Below are 13,561 nucleotides of genomic sequence, written 5' to 3'. Positions count from 1 at the left end.
CGCTGCTACCAGGGTGTAGCTCCACCCTTGCCTTCAAATTTCCTGCAACACTCATATTGGTGGGAGTACTCTCCACCCTTGATGACATCATCGCACACCAGCTGCAGCGTAGGACACACTACAGCTCCCAGAGTTCTCCATGCCTGGGTAAGTATTGCGGGAGAGACGGGGGCTAGATAAAAATTAAATCCTAATAGACTTCGCTCTGCAAGGCAAGGCGTCGAGGGTCCGAATGGTGAGTCCTGGTTTGTTGTGTGTCACGAGGCTTCCTCGGTTCCCCTTTTACGTCTCAGCCTCTCGTGAGGGTGTCAGCCGGGCCGTGAGCTAAAATGCAGTGAAGATAGCTCATCGTGTAATCACGAGCCGTTCCTGGCGGCAGACCCTGCTTAGCCTCACACTCGGGGCGGGCTGGAGTCTTTAAATACCTCGAACGAAAAGAAAACTGCCACAGCAGAGCCAGTGATGCTCCAGTCTACTTGCAAGATGAGGCCTCTTGTCGCCCCTCTGGCTGGCGGCTAATATCCACCAACACCCCTCCAATAGAAAAGAGGCAAGAAGCCACATAGGGGAAACCTTTGGAAGTAATTTATTCAACAACTTGGGCATAATGCATTTCGGCAATTACTGCCTTCTTCGGATGCCGCTGCTACCAGGGTGTAGCTCCACCCTCGCCTTCAAATGTCCTGCAGCACTCCCATTGGTAGGAGTACTATCCACCCTTGATGACATCATCGCACAGCAGCTGCAGCATAGGACACACTACAGCTCCCAGAGTTCTCCATGCCTGGGTAAGTATTACAGGAGAGACGGGGGCTAGATGAAAATTAAATCGTAATGGGCTTCGCTCTGCAGGGCAAGGCGTCCAGTGTCCGAATGGTGAGTCCTGGTTTGTTGTGTGTCACAAGGCTTCCTCGGGTCCCCTTTTACGTCTTAGCCTCTTGTGCGGGTGTCAGCCGGGCCGTGAGCTAAAATGCAGTGAAGATAGCTCCTCGTGTAATCACGAGCCGCTCCTGGTGGCAGACCCTGCTTAGGCTCACACTCGGGGCGGGCTGCAGTCTTCCAATACCTTGGACGAAAAGAAAACTGCCACAGCAGAGCCAGTGATGCTCCAGCCTACTTGCAAGACGGTGCCTCTTGTCGCGCCTCTGGCTGGAGCGCTAACATCCACCAACACCCCTCCAATAGAAAAGAGGCAAGAAGCCACATAGGGCAAACCTTTGGAAGCAATTTATTCGACAACTTGGGCATAATGCATTTCGGCAATTGCTGCCTTCTTCGGATGCCGCTGCCACCAGGGTGTGTCTCCACCCTCGCCTTCAAATGTCCTGCAGCACTCCCGTTGGTGGGAGTACTCTCCACCCTTGATGACATCATCACACACCAGCTGCAGCGTAGGACACACTACAGCTCCCAGAGTTCTCCATGCCTGGGTAAGTATTACAGGAGAGACGGGGCTAGATGAAAATTAAATCCTAATAGACTTCGCTCTGCAGGGCAAGGCGTTGAGTGTCCGAATAGTAAGTCCTGGTTTGTTGTGTGCCACAAGGCTTCCTCGGGTCCCCTTTTACGTCTCAGCCTCTCGTGCGGGTGTCAGCCGGGCCATGAGCTAAAATGCAGTGAAGATAGCTCCTCGTGTAATCATGAACCGCTCCTGGTGGCAGACCCTGCTTAGGCTGACACTCGGGGCGGGCTGCAGTCATCCAATACCTTGGACGAAAAGAAAACTGCCACAGCAGAGCCAGTGATGCTCCAGCCTACTTGCAAGACGGGGCCTCTTGTCGCGCCTCTGGCTGGCGGCTAACATCCACCAACACCCCTCCAATAGAAAAGAGGCAAGAAGCCACATAGGGGAAACCTTTGGAAGCAATTTATTCGACAACTTGGGCATAATGCATTTCGGCAATTACTGCCTTCTTTATATGCCGCTGCTACCAGGGTGTATCTCACCCTCGCCTTCAAATGTCCTGCAGCACTCCCATTGGTGGGAGTACTATCCACCCTTGATTACATCATCACACACCAGCTGCAGCGTAGGACACACTACAGCTCCCACAGTTCTCCATGCCTGGGTAAGTATTGCGGGAGAGACGGGGGCTAGATGAAAATTATATATATATATATATATATATATATATATATATATATATATATATATATATTCAACAGTTTTCCCTTGCTTGGAGACGCACTCAGTGACTAAGCAGGACCCCATCATTCATGACAAAGTCCTTTATTAAGCAAAAAAACTGCATCCTTTTCCAAATCGCTTTTGAGAAAAGCCCTATGCGTTTCAGTGCTCCTGCACCTTGTTCATGGGCTGGCTCACTAATTGCAGGCAGAGTCACGGGGGTGTCAGGTCAGCTCATTTAGATAACAATTTCCTGCCCTCTGGTTGGCTCGCTCCGGTGCAGGACCGGAAAGGCATGCTGGAGCTTGAAGTTTTTACCTTGTGTGTTTTCACTCTTCAGTGGGTTCTGCCCTCAATAGTGCTTGCATACAATAATTTCTTTACCCTCTAGTGGGTCGATTTGGAAGGGATTCGATTTCAAATCATGCTGTGCAAATTGTCACTCTGCTGTTGCTGAGGGGTCCTGCTTAGTCACTGAGTGCGTCTCCAAGCAAGGGAAAACTGTTGAAAGAAATATATATATATATATATATATATATATATATATATATATATATATATATATATATATCTTGCTCAAGTTTTTCCCCGTTACAGGGACACAAACGACAGCACTCACGGGATGCTTCCAGTTAGCAGTATACTTTATTCCAACAACAAAAACAGACGCGTTTCGGTAATTCCCTTCCTCTGTGTCAACCCGTGCATTGCAACGGGGCGTCATTTATAACTCTTAGTCATGGAAACAAAAACAGGACTAATGCGACCCTCAAAATTGTGGGCGCCATCTTGAAACGTTGTTTTGTTTCTCAAACAGTTTCTATATAATTTCGATATTATCATGCACATAATCTTCGTGCTCAAAATATGTCATAGAAACCCATATTGGTCTGTCAAATCTTGCCGTGGATCGGCGATGGCAACCATCCGGTTGCCCTGAGGTCCTGTTACAGTAGTTTCTTATTCAGTATTCGAATTACATTATTTTCAAATTACCCAAACATCAAAAACAAATCAAATGCTGATATAGCATTACATTACAACCCTGATTTTTTTCATTAATACAGCTACGGTGAAGCTAAACAACGCTGGAAGATCAACACTTTCACTGAAAAGTCATACAGATTCTACAAGAGTACAATTTCCACAGTTCATTATCATTTGCATCCTCAACCGTATTATATGCCTAGATGTACTGATAGCTCCTCTCCCCCATTAAGACCTTCAGGGCTCTTGGTCTGGAGATCTACTATATATCTAGACTCTAACCTACGCAGCTTAAGCAGTCTATCCCCTCCTCTAGCACTTTCTGGTACATAGTCAAGACAGAAATATTGTAACAGATTCCTGTCACTTTTGTGCTTTATGTAAAAGTGGCGAGCCACTGGGTAGGTGAAATCCCTGTTTGCGATAGCACGCATGTGCTCCAAAACCCTCAGTTTTACACAGTTAATGGTGCTACCCACATATCTCATCCCACAGGGACACTTTAGACAATAGACTGCGAAGGTAGTTTGGCAAGACATGAACTTCTTAATCTTCTTGCCATGTTCCAGACCCTTAACCTCATAGGACAGAGTGCGTTTACTTGCAGAGCAAGCTTTGCACCTTCCACACGGAAAGAACCCTTTTGCATCCCGGAGTGTCCCTTGTTTCTTTTTTATCACTGGATCTAGGTGACTGTGGACTAGATTGTCCCTCAACGACCGTGCCCTTCTGAAGGTAATCAGAGGATTGGGTGGAACATCCTTACCAATGATGTGATCTGCTCTTAAGATGTTCCAATGTTTCTTCACCATACCCCTGAACCAATCCGCATCTTGTGAGAAGGTGGTTATTATGCGAAATCTACCCTCATCGATCCTTCTATCCTTCTTCTTAAAAAGATCAACTCTAGGGATGTTAGATACTTTCCGAAGAGTGGTGGTAAGTAATTTCTCATCATAGCCCCTTACTAGAAATCGATTAAAGCTCTTTTTGGCCGCCTCATCGAAATCTGATTTCATTGAGCAGTTTCTTTTAAGCCGGAGGAATTCTCCATAGGGAATGCTATTTATTAGTCTGGGAGAATGGCTGCTGGATGCGTGCAATGTACTGTTGCCCGCTGTTGGTTTTCTATATAGGCAACATGTTATTTTGTCATCCTGGATTTTTACTTGGAGATCTAAGTAATTGGCTGACACCCTACTGACCTGACCCGTGAATCTCAAGTTGTTCTCATTGAGATTCAAATGTCGAATGAACTGTTCTCCCTCCTGTACTGTGCCATCCCACACTACGAACAGATCATCGATATACCTGTACCACGAAATTACTTTCGCAGTCCATGAGCTGTTCTCTGTCGCCCAGGCTACCTGCTCCTCCCACCAGCCCACGAATAAATTCGCGTAGCTGGGGGCGAAGCAGGAGCCCATGGCAGTACCAGAGATTTGCCTGTACAGTTCTCCCTGAAAGGTAAAGATGTTATTATACAGACAATATTCTGTTAATTCCAACAACATTAGATTGTGGGCAGCAAATTTCAGTTGTCTTTTCTTTAGGAAGTGTTCTACTGCAGACAAGCCTTGAGTGTGGTCAATGCAGGTATATAGGCTTGTTATATCTAAAGTGATCAGACAGTAGGTAGATTGCCATTCCAATTTTTCCAAGTGTTCAATGAAGTCTGTGGAGTCTCTTATATAAGATTTCAAATTCAGAACTGCTTCAAATAAAAAGTGATCCAAATAGCGGGAAAGATTTTCAGTGAGACTGCCTATCGATGAGACAATGGGTCTCCCAGGAGGCTGCTTGAGGTCCTTATGTACCTTTGGAAGGTAATAAAATGTTGGCAATATAGGACTAGTTGTTCTTAGAAACAGAAATTCATCTAAATCAATCATCGATTTGTCATGCCATTTATTTAACAGTGCATGAAGATTAGTAATGCTATCATTGTATTGTAGCTTCGTTGTTACTTCATAGCAGCTCCGATCAGTTAATTGTCTCATAGCTTCCCTTGTATACTGTTCCCTTGTGAGGATTACGATATTCCCTCCTTTGTCAGAAGGTTTGCAGATTATTGTTGCATCTTCCTCTAAGTTCTTCAAGGCCTCTCTTTGCTGGCTCGTCAGATTGTCCTTACCCTTTCTCATCGGTTTGTTCACTCTGAATTTCATCAGATCCCTTATGATGAGGTCCGAGAAGGTATCTATAGAGTCCATGGGCATCTGTGGAACAAATTTAGAGGGTAATTTAAGACCACTCGGTGGAGCTTCTTGTACCACCTCAGTGTCCCTTATTCTCTGCGTTGATGTCACCACTGGCAAGATTGTTTCTGAGATATTGCCTTTTCGCAAATCCTCTAATATCTCCAGGGATGTCAAATCATTGACATTTAACAGATCCGTGTCTTTCCAATTCGATTTTATTATCTTAGCTTCTTTGGATGTAGGCTTGGTCTTGTGAAATTTGTGCACAAATTTCACAAGACCAAGCCTACATCCAAAGAAGCTAAGATAATAAAATCGAATTGGAAAGACACGGATCTGTTAAATGTCAATGATTTGACATCCCTGGAGATATTAGAGGATTTGCGAAAAGGCAATATCTCAGAAACAATCTTGCCAGTGGTGACATCAACGCAGAGAATAAGGGACACTGAGGTGGTACAAGAAGCTCCACCGAGTGGTCTTAAATTACCCTCTAAATTTGTTCCACAGATGCCCATGGACTCTATAGATACCTTCTCGGACCTCATCATAAGGGATCTGATGAAATTCAGAGTGAACAAACCGATGAGAAAGGGTAAGGACAATCTGACGAGCCAGCAAAGAGAGGCCTTGAAGAACTTAGAGGAAGATGCAACAATAACCTGCAAACCTTCTGACAAAGGAGGGAATATCGTAATCCTCACAAGGGAACAGTATACAAGGGAAGCTATGAGACAATTAACTGATCGGAGCTGCTATGAAGTAACAACGAAGCTACAATACAATGATAGCATTACTAATCTTCATGCACTGTTAAATAAATGGCATGACAAATCGATGATTGATTTAGATGAATTTCTGTTTCTAAGAACAACTAGTCCTATATTGCCAACATTTTATTACCTTCCAAAGGTACATAAGGACCTCAAGCAGCCTCCTGGGAGACCCATTGTCTCATCGATAGGCAGTCTCACTGAAAATCTTTCCCGCTATTTGGATCACTTTTTATTTGAAGCAGTTCTGAATTTGAAATCTTATATAAGAGACTCCACAGACTTCATCGAACACTTGGAAAAATTGGAATGGCAATCTACCTACTGTCTGATCACTTTAGATATAACAAGCCTATATACCTGCATTGACCACACTCAAGGCTTGTCTGCAGTAGAACACTTCCTAAAGAAAAGACAACTGAAATTTGCTGCCCACAATCTAATGTTGTTGGAATTAACAGAATATTGTCTGTATAATAACATCTTTACCTTTCAGGGAGAACTGTACAGGCAAATCTCTGGTACTGCCATGGGCTCCTGCTTCGCCCCCAGCTACGCGAATTTATTCGTGGGCTGGTGGGAGGAGCAGGTAGCCTGGGCGACAGAGAACAGCTCATGGACTGCGAAAGTAATTTCGTGGTACAGGTATATCGATGATCTGTTCGTAGTGTGGGATGGCACAGTACAGGAGGGAGAACAGTTAATTCGACATTTGAATCTCAATGAGAACAACTTGAGATTCACGGGTCAGGTCAGTAGGGTGTCAGCCAATTACTTAGATCTCCAAGTAAAAATCCAGGATGACAAAATAACATGTTGCCTATATAGAAAACCAACAGCGGGCAACAGTACATTGCACGCATCCAGCAGCCATTCTCCCAGACTAATAAATAGCATTCCCTATGGAGAATTCCTCCGGCTTAAAAGAAACTGCTCAATGAAATCAGATTTCGATGAGGCGGCCAAAGAGAGCTTTAATCGATTTCTAGTAAGGGGCTATGATGAGAAATTACTTACCACCACTCTTCGGAAAGTATCTAACATCCCTAGAGTTGATCTTTTTAAGAAGAAGGATAGAAGGATCGATGAGGGTAGATTTCGCATAATAACCACCTTCTCACAAGATGCGGATTGGTTCAGGGGTATGGTGAAGAAACATTGGAACATCTTAAGAGCAGATCACATCATTGGTAAGGATGTTCCACCCAATCCTCTGATTACCTTCAGAAGGGCACGGTCGTTGAGGGACAATCTAGTCCACAGTCACCTAGATCCAGTGATAAAAAAGAAACAAGGGACACTCCGGGATGCAAAAGGGTTCTTTCCGTGTGGAAGGTGCAAAGCTTGCTCTGCAAGTAAACGCACTCTGTCCTATGAGGTTAAGGGTCTGGAACATGGCAAGAAGATTAAGAAGTTCATGTCTTGCCAAACTACCTTCGCAGTCTATTGTCTAAAGTGTCCCTGTGGGATGAGATATGTGGGTAGCACCATTAACTGTGTAAAACTGAGGGTTTTGGAGCACATGCGTGCTATCGCAAACAGGGATTTCACCTACCCAGTGGCTCGCCACTTTTACATAAAGCACAAAAGTGACAGGAATCTGTTACAATATTTCTGTCTTGACTATGTACCAGAAAGTGCTAGAGGAGGGGATAGACTGCTTAAGCTGCGTAGGTTAGAGTCTAGATATATAGTAGATCTCCAGACCAAGAGCCCTGAAGGTCTTAATGGGGGAGAGGAGCTATCAGTACATCTAGGCATATAATACGGTTGAGGATGCAAATGATAATGAACTGTGGAAATTGTACTCTTGTAGAATCTGTATGACTTTTCAGTGAAAGTGTTGATCTTCCAGCGGTGTTTAGCTTCACCGTAGCTGTATTAATGAAAAAAATCAGGGTTGTAATGTAATGCTATATCAGCATTTGATTTGTTTTTGATGTTTGGGTAATTTGAAAATAATGTAATTCGAATACTGAATAAGAAACTACTGTAACAGGACCTCAGGGCAACCGGATGGTTGCCATCGCCGATCCACGGCAAGATTTGACAGACCAATATGGGTTTCTATGACATATTTAGAGCACGAAGATTATGTGCATGATAATATCGAAATTATATAGAAACTGTTTGAGAAACAAAACAACGTTTCAAGATGGCGCCCACAATTTTGAGGGTCGCATTAGTCCTGTTTTTGTTTCCATGACTAAGAGTTATAAATGACGCCCCGTTGCAATGCACGGGTTGACACAGAGGAAGGGAATTACCGAAACGCGTCTGTTTTTGTTGTTGGAATAAAGTATACTGCTAACTGGAAGCATCCCGTGAGTGCTGTCGTTTGTGTCCCTGTAACGGGGAAAAACTTGAGCAAGAGATATTGCGCGTGTGCACCAACGCGTGACGGCACCCGTCTTGAGAGTGACTCGGTATTTGGTGCTTGTGGAGCAGCAATATATATATATATATATATATCTCCACAATTCTCCCTTTGCAGTGTGAATAAAGGGACGAATTTGCGTGCTTTAACGATTTTGCTCTTTTTGTTTAATTTTAAAGCCTTCAGATAGAATCTTATTTTAAAGAACAATGGTCCCTATTTTGGAAGGAAAAATAGAGAAACACAATAATCATACGCTTAAATGTATCGTATGTCTTTTGTCCAGCGGACAAGAATTTATTTTCATATAGATTCAATTAATTGTGATTCAAAACATTAAATAACAAGTGGGCACAACCGTGACCCACAGAACACAAGACAAACCAACGAAAAACAGAATGGCCAAAGGCAGGGTATAAAATGTGTCTGTATGTTTGTAATCACTTATGACAGACTTAGATAACCAGTTACACACCATTGATCATTACAATATTATAAAATCATATTGCATATGGTGTTTTTAGTGTCGACAACGTTTCGATGATATTCACAACAGTATAAAGCATCATCTTCAGGACAAAAGATAAATCATTGTTGTCTTAAACTTAATTCCCTATATAGCCTATATCGCATTAGTTTGAAGGAGCAGGTAGATGTACCGGTAATGTGCGTGCATGCAACCCGTTGTGAAGAGTGCAGCTGCGCCTTAAGGTGGAATATGGAGCGAAGTATTATTTACATGGCGTTCTGCACCGCCTGAAGGGAATCCTGGCATGAAACGTCGATATTGTCGACAGGCATACAGACTGTTGGAGTTACGGCTATCTACCGACTCCTGCGTGACGTGCTGAGAACCCTGACGGTTTGACGAGGGGTCCCGCTAGATAACCGTCACCACAGCATAAATGGCCAGTACAGGAAGATGTGTGTGTGTGCTTCGGAGGTGCCCATCTGCGGGTGCAATATGAAAAAGAACATTGAAATTGACATACAGTTAAAGAACTTAATATTGAAAATGCAGAAGTACGCCGATAATATGTAAAATTTGAAATGGTGCATTGCCATTGGCCCGTGATCATCTAATCCTCTCTCCTGTTTCTGTGCAGGGACCAATGAAGATCCAGGTATGAACTTAAAAGCACAATCATGCCAGTGACGTTTTATTTATGAAGCAAGCAGAAGAAGGCACACAGCCGAAACGCGTCCTTGCAAATAAAGTTATTTTAAAAAGGACCCCGCGAGTGCAGCAAGTTTCTTTGAAACTGGAGCGGTGATATATATATGCAAGGTGAGCAAGGGCGGCCACGCCCGAAACGCGTCTGTTCGATGCTCTCATTTGCACCCCTGCACTTATGATTGAATAAACCACGATGAATTGAAAGACTGGTTTTGGAGCTTTACTTGTGTCTGTGCGCTGGAGAAAGTGCTCGGGAGGTTTCATTTGCACCGAAACCAGTTGGAGGCATATATATATATATATATATATATATATATATATATATATATATATATATCTATATATATATATTCGCGCTCCTGTTTCCTGCCGATGATGAGAAGCGACAACCCAATAACACCAACCTTTTACCACATTCCAAAAATTCACAAAAATAGCATTGATCCTCCGGGTAGACCCATAATCTCATCTCAAAACAGCCTAACCGAACATCTCTCTATTTTTATCGATCACTTTCTTAACCCTCTAGTACAAGAACTGGACTCATATATAAAGGACACGAAGGACTTTTTGCCAAAAATTGACAAAATCAAATGGGATCCCAGTTATAGACTAATGGTGCTAGACATAACTAGCCTATACATGTGCATCAGTCATGACAAGGGCATTGAAGCAGTGGAATACTATCTTAAGAAGAGACAACTGAGGTTTTTGGAACACAATTCTATGTTGGCAAATTTTGTGGAATTCTGTTTGAGAAATAATATCTTTTTGTTTGAGGAAGATTATTATAGACAGACGTCTGGGACAGCGATGGGCACCTGCTTTGCCCCCAGCTACGCAAATTTATTCGTGGGCTGATGGGAGGAGCAGGTGCCCAGGTCGCTGGAAGTGGATGGCGAGAAAGCCTGTGTCATCAAATGGTGTCGATATATAGAAGACCTGTTTATAATTTGGCAGGGATCAGTAGAAACTGCCACAGCCTATATTGATGTCCTCAACAGAAATGATAGAAATCTGAAGTTTACTGGAACGATAAGAAATACCTGTGTGGAATATCTTGATTTAAAAGTGTTCATTGTGGATGGTAAAATTGAAACATCACTTTTCCGTAAAAGCACAGCAGGTAACTCTGTATTGTATGCAACCAGTAATCATCCCACTGCATTAATACAAAGCATCCCCTATGGGGAGTTGCTTAGGCTTAAGCGCAATAGTACCAGAGATTCAGACTTCAAAATTGCAGAAACAGAGTGTATCAGCAGATTCAAATTGAGAGGTTATGCAGCGGCTACTTTAGAAAGTGCATTACACAAAGTTAAATCGATACCGAGACATAACCTGCTCAAAGACAAACAGCAAACCATCGCTGCCGATGGAACCGAAATGGGAAAATTCCGGCTTGTAACCCCATATTCGGCGGAAGGCAATCATTTGAAATATATGCTCAAAAAGAATTGGCATATACTAAAGACCGACAGCTCTATAAAAGATGATATTCCAGTTTTTCCTTTGGTAACTTTCAAAAAATCTAGATCTTTAAAAGACATGTTGGTGCAAAGCCACTTAAAGAAAGTGGAAAGGAAATCCAATACTTTGGCAGACCTAAAGGGCTTTCATCCATGTCACAATTGCAAGGCCTGTGCACACAGTAAGAGGGTAAAAAGTTATGAGATACAAGATACAGGAATAACAAAAACAATCAATTTATTTATTTATTTATTTTTTGGTTTTCTAAAGCGCGACAGCTACCCAAGAAGGGTTTCCCGGCGCTGAGAGACACTATGTTTGAAAGCAGATTTTGAAACTCTGAGAGAAAGCTGGAGCAACTTACTGATTAAAGAGCCAAATTTTGATGGCTCTGCGGAAGTGGTTGTAGCGAGTTTCCAGACGTACACTTAGTGAGAGAGCATTCCATAGTTTAGGGCCTAGCAGTGAAAAAGACCTTCCTCCAATCCTTACTCTACGCACTTTCGGCACACAAAAAAGGCATTGGGATGCCGACCTAAGACAGCGAGCCGGTATATAAGCCTGCACAAGGGATTGTTGATATCTTGGGGCATTTCCCCATTTAATTCTGTGCATAAGGCTCAATGCCTTAAATTTGACGCGGTTTACTACTTTCAGCCAGTGGAGTGCCTTGATATGTCCAGAGATTCTTTCCCTTCTAAGACACTTGCAAAGTAGTCTAGCAGCGGCATTTTGGACAAGTTGGAGGCGTCTCATGACTGCTTGCGATGATCCCAGGTATAGGACATTGCCGTAATCTAAACGGGAGGTAATCAGTGCATTGACCACTGACTTCTGCGTGTCTTCTGGCAGCATCCAGATGATCTTTCTGAGCCATCGCAGAATGGTAAAGCAGGTGGCAGTTACGTTGTTAACTTGTGGCTCCATGGTTAACTCATTGTCAATAATAAAGCCCAGGTTACGTACTTGGTTTGACGGGGTGGGTAGTGAACCCATTTCAGAGGGCCAGTGTCTAGAATTCCAAAGGGTAAGATCTGGACCCAAAATTAGAACCTCTGTTTTATTGCCGTTCAACTTGAGTAAGTTATTACTCATCCAGGTTGCAATTTTTCTAAGGCCGATCTGAAGGCAAGAGGAGACGTTCTGATCATTATTAGAAAGTGAAAAAACAATCTGGGAGTCGTCTGCATAGGTAAACATATTTAGCCCTGTTTCTTCCGCAATCTGGGCGAGAGGGGTTACGTACAGGTTAAAGAGCAGGGGACTTACAACTGATCCCTGAGGGACACCATAGGGGGATCGATGGATTTTAGAGGTCGAGGTGTTGGAAGCAATCTGAAAGGTCCTGAGAGTAAGGAATGAAGCAATCCCCTCCAATGCAGTTCCCCTGATGCCCATATCCGAGAGAGAGTTTAACAGAATAGGGTGGGAGATGGTGTCAAATGCTGCGCTGAGATCCAAAAGGATCAGCGCAGCAGACTCCCCTCTGTCGACCATGAGGCGAAGATTTTCCATCACCCCAAGCAGAGTTGTCTCAGTCGAGAAACCAGGGCGAAAACCCGATTGAGAGGGGTGTAGTAAGTTGTTTTTCTCCGAGTATTTGGCAAGGTGACCGTGGACATGTGTCTCTAAGATTTTGGAGAAAGCAGGTAGTAATGATATCGGACGAAAATTGGCCAGGATTTTAGGGTCTGCTGATATTTTTTTTAGCAGTGGTGAGACCATTGCGTGTTTCCACATAGATGGAACTTTTGCTGAGGATAGGGATAAGTTCAGGGCCTGGCATATAACAGAGAGTTGCGAGGTGTCAAGGAGTTTAAGTACTGAAATTGGTAGGGGGTCAATCGGGGAACCCGATTTCAGTTTCGCTAAGATGGCTTGAAGGTCCTGAATATTTAGTTCAGGCCAGGATGACAATATCTCGTAGGACAGGTCTATCTGGTTGAAGGTGTTCGCCTCACTGGGATCAGGATCTGGGTGCGTTTTGGCCTCTATCTGTTGTTTCATGACTATATCCTGATAGATGGTCTCTATCTTGTTTGTAAAAAATAGTGCCAATTCCTCACATTGAGCATCGTTCAACGGAGGAGGTTTGGCTGTGGTATTAGCACCGGCTAAGTCCTTTACTAAATTAAACAGTGTTTTAGATTTATCTTTGGCCTCGGCAATGGTCTTTGCCACGTAGGTTGTTCGAGGCAAGGTACAAGCTTTGTGGTAAAGTTTAAGTTCGTTTCTATAGGTTGTTCCAGCTATACTGGAGTATTCTTTCCTCCATAAGCGTTCCAGACGTTTGCATTTAGATTTTATGGCCTTCAGTGAGTCATTGTACCATGGTGCAGGAGGGTTGTGGGTTTTAAGTTTTTTATGAGCCTGAGGCAGGCAAGTATCTAAGGCTCCTAACAGCCAGTCATTCATCTTGGTGGCTGCTGTCTCGATATCTGCCGAGTC

General features: G+C 43.5%; 1 protein-coding gene across 50 annotated transcripts in view; it reads left to right on the top strand.

Moving 5' to 3' along the window:
- Positions 1–13,561, top strand: part of NFIX (nuclear factor I X) — a 5,476,577-nt gene that overhangs the window by 1,178,947 nt on the left and 4,284,069 nt on the right. For 2 of the 50 annotated variants that reach the window (XM_078684400.1, XM_078684410.1), the window contains one exon: positions 9,573–9,754. The exons of the other annotated variants lie outside the window; for them this stretch is intronic. The gene's annotated coding sequence lies outside the window, so the exon portion shown is untranslated. The remainder of the gene's footprint in view (positions 1–9,572; positions 9,755–13,561) is intronic. 50 annotated transcript variants of the gene reach the window in all.

Source organism: Lissotriton helveticus, chromosome 1_1 (assembly GCF_964261635.1).
Source record: "Lissotriton helveticus chromosome 1_1, aLisHel1.1, whole genome shotgun sequence".
Classification (NCBI taxonomy): domain Eukaryota; kingdom Metazoa; phylum Chordata; class Amphibia; order Caudata; family Salamandridae; genus Lissotriton; species Lissotriton helveticus.
The sequence above is the reverse complement of the archived record's forward strand: the minus strand, read 5'-3'. Positions and strand labels throughout refer to the sequence as shown.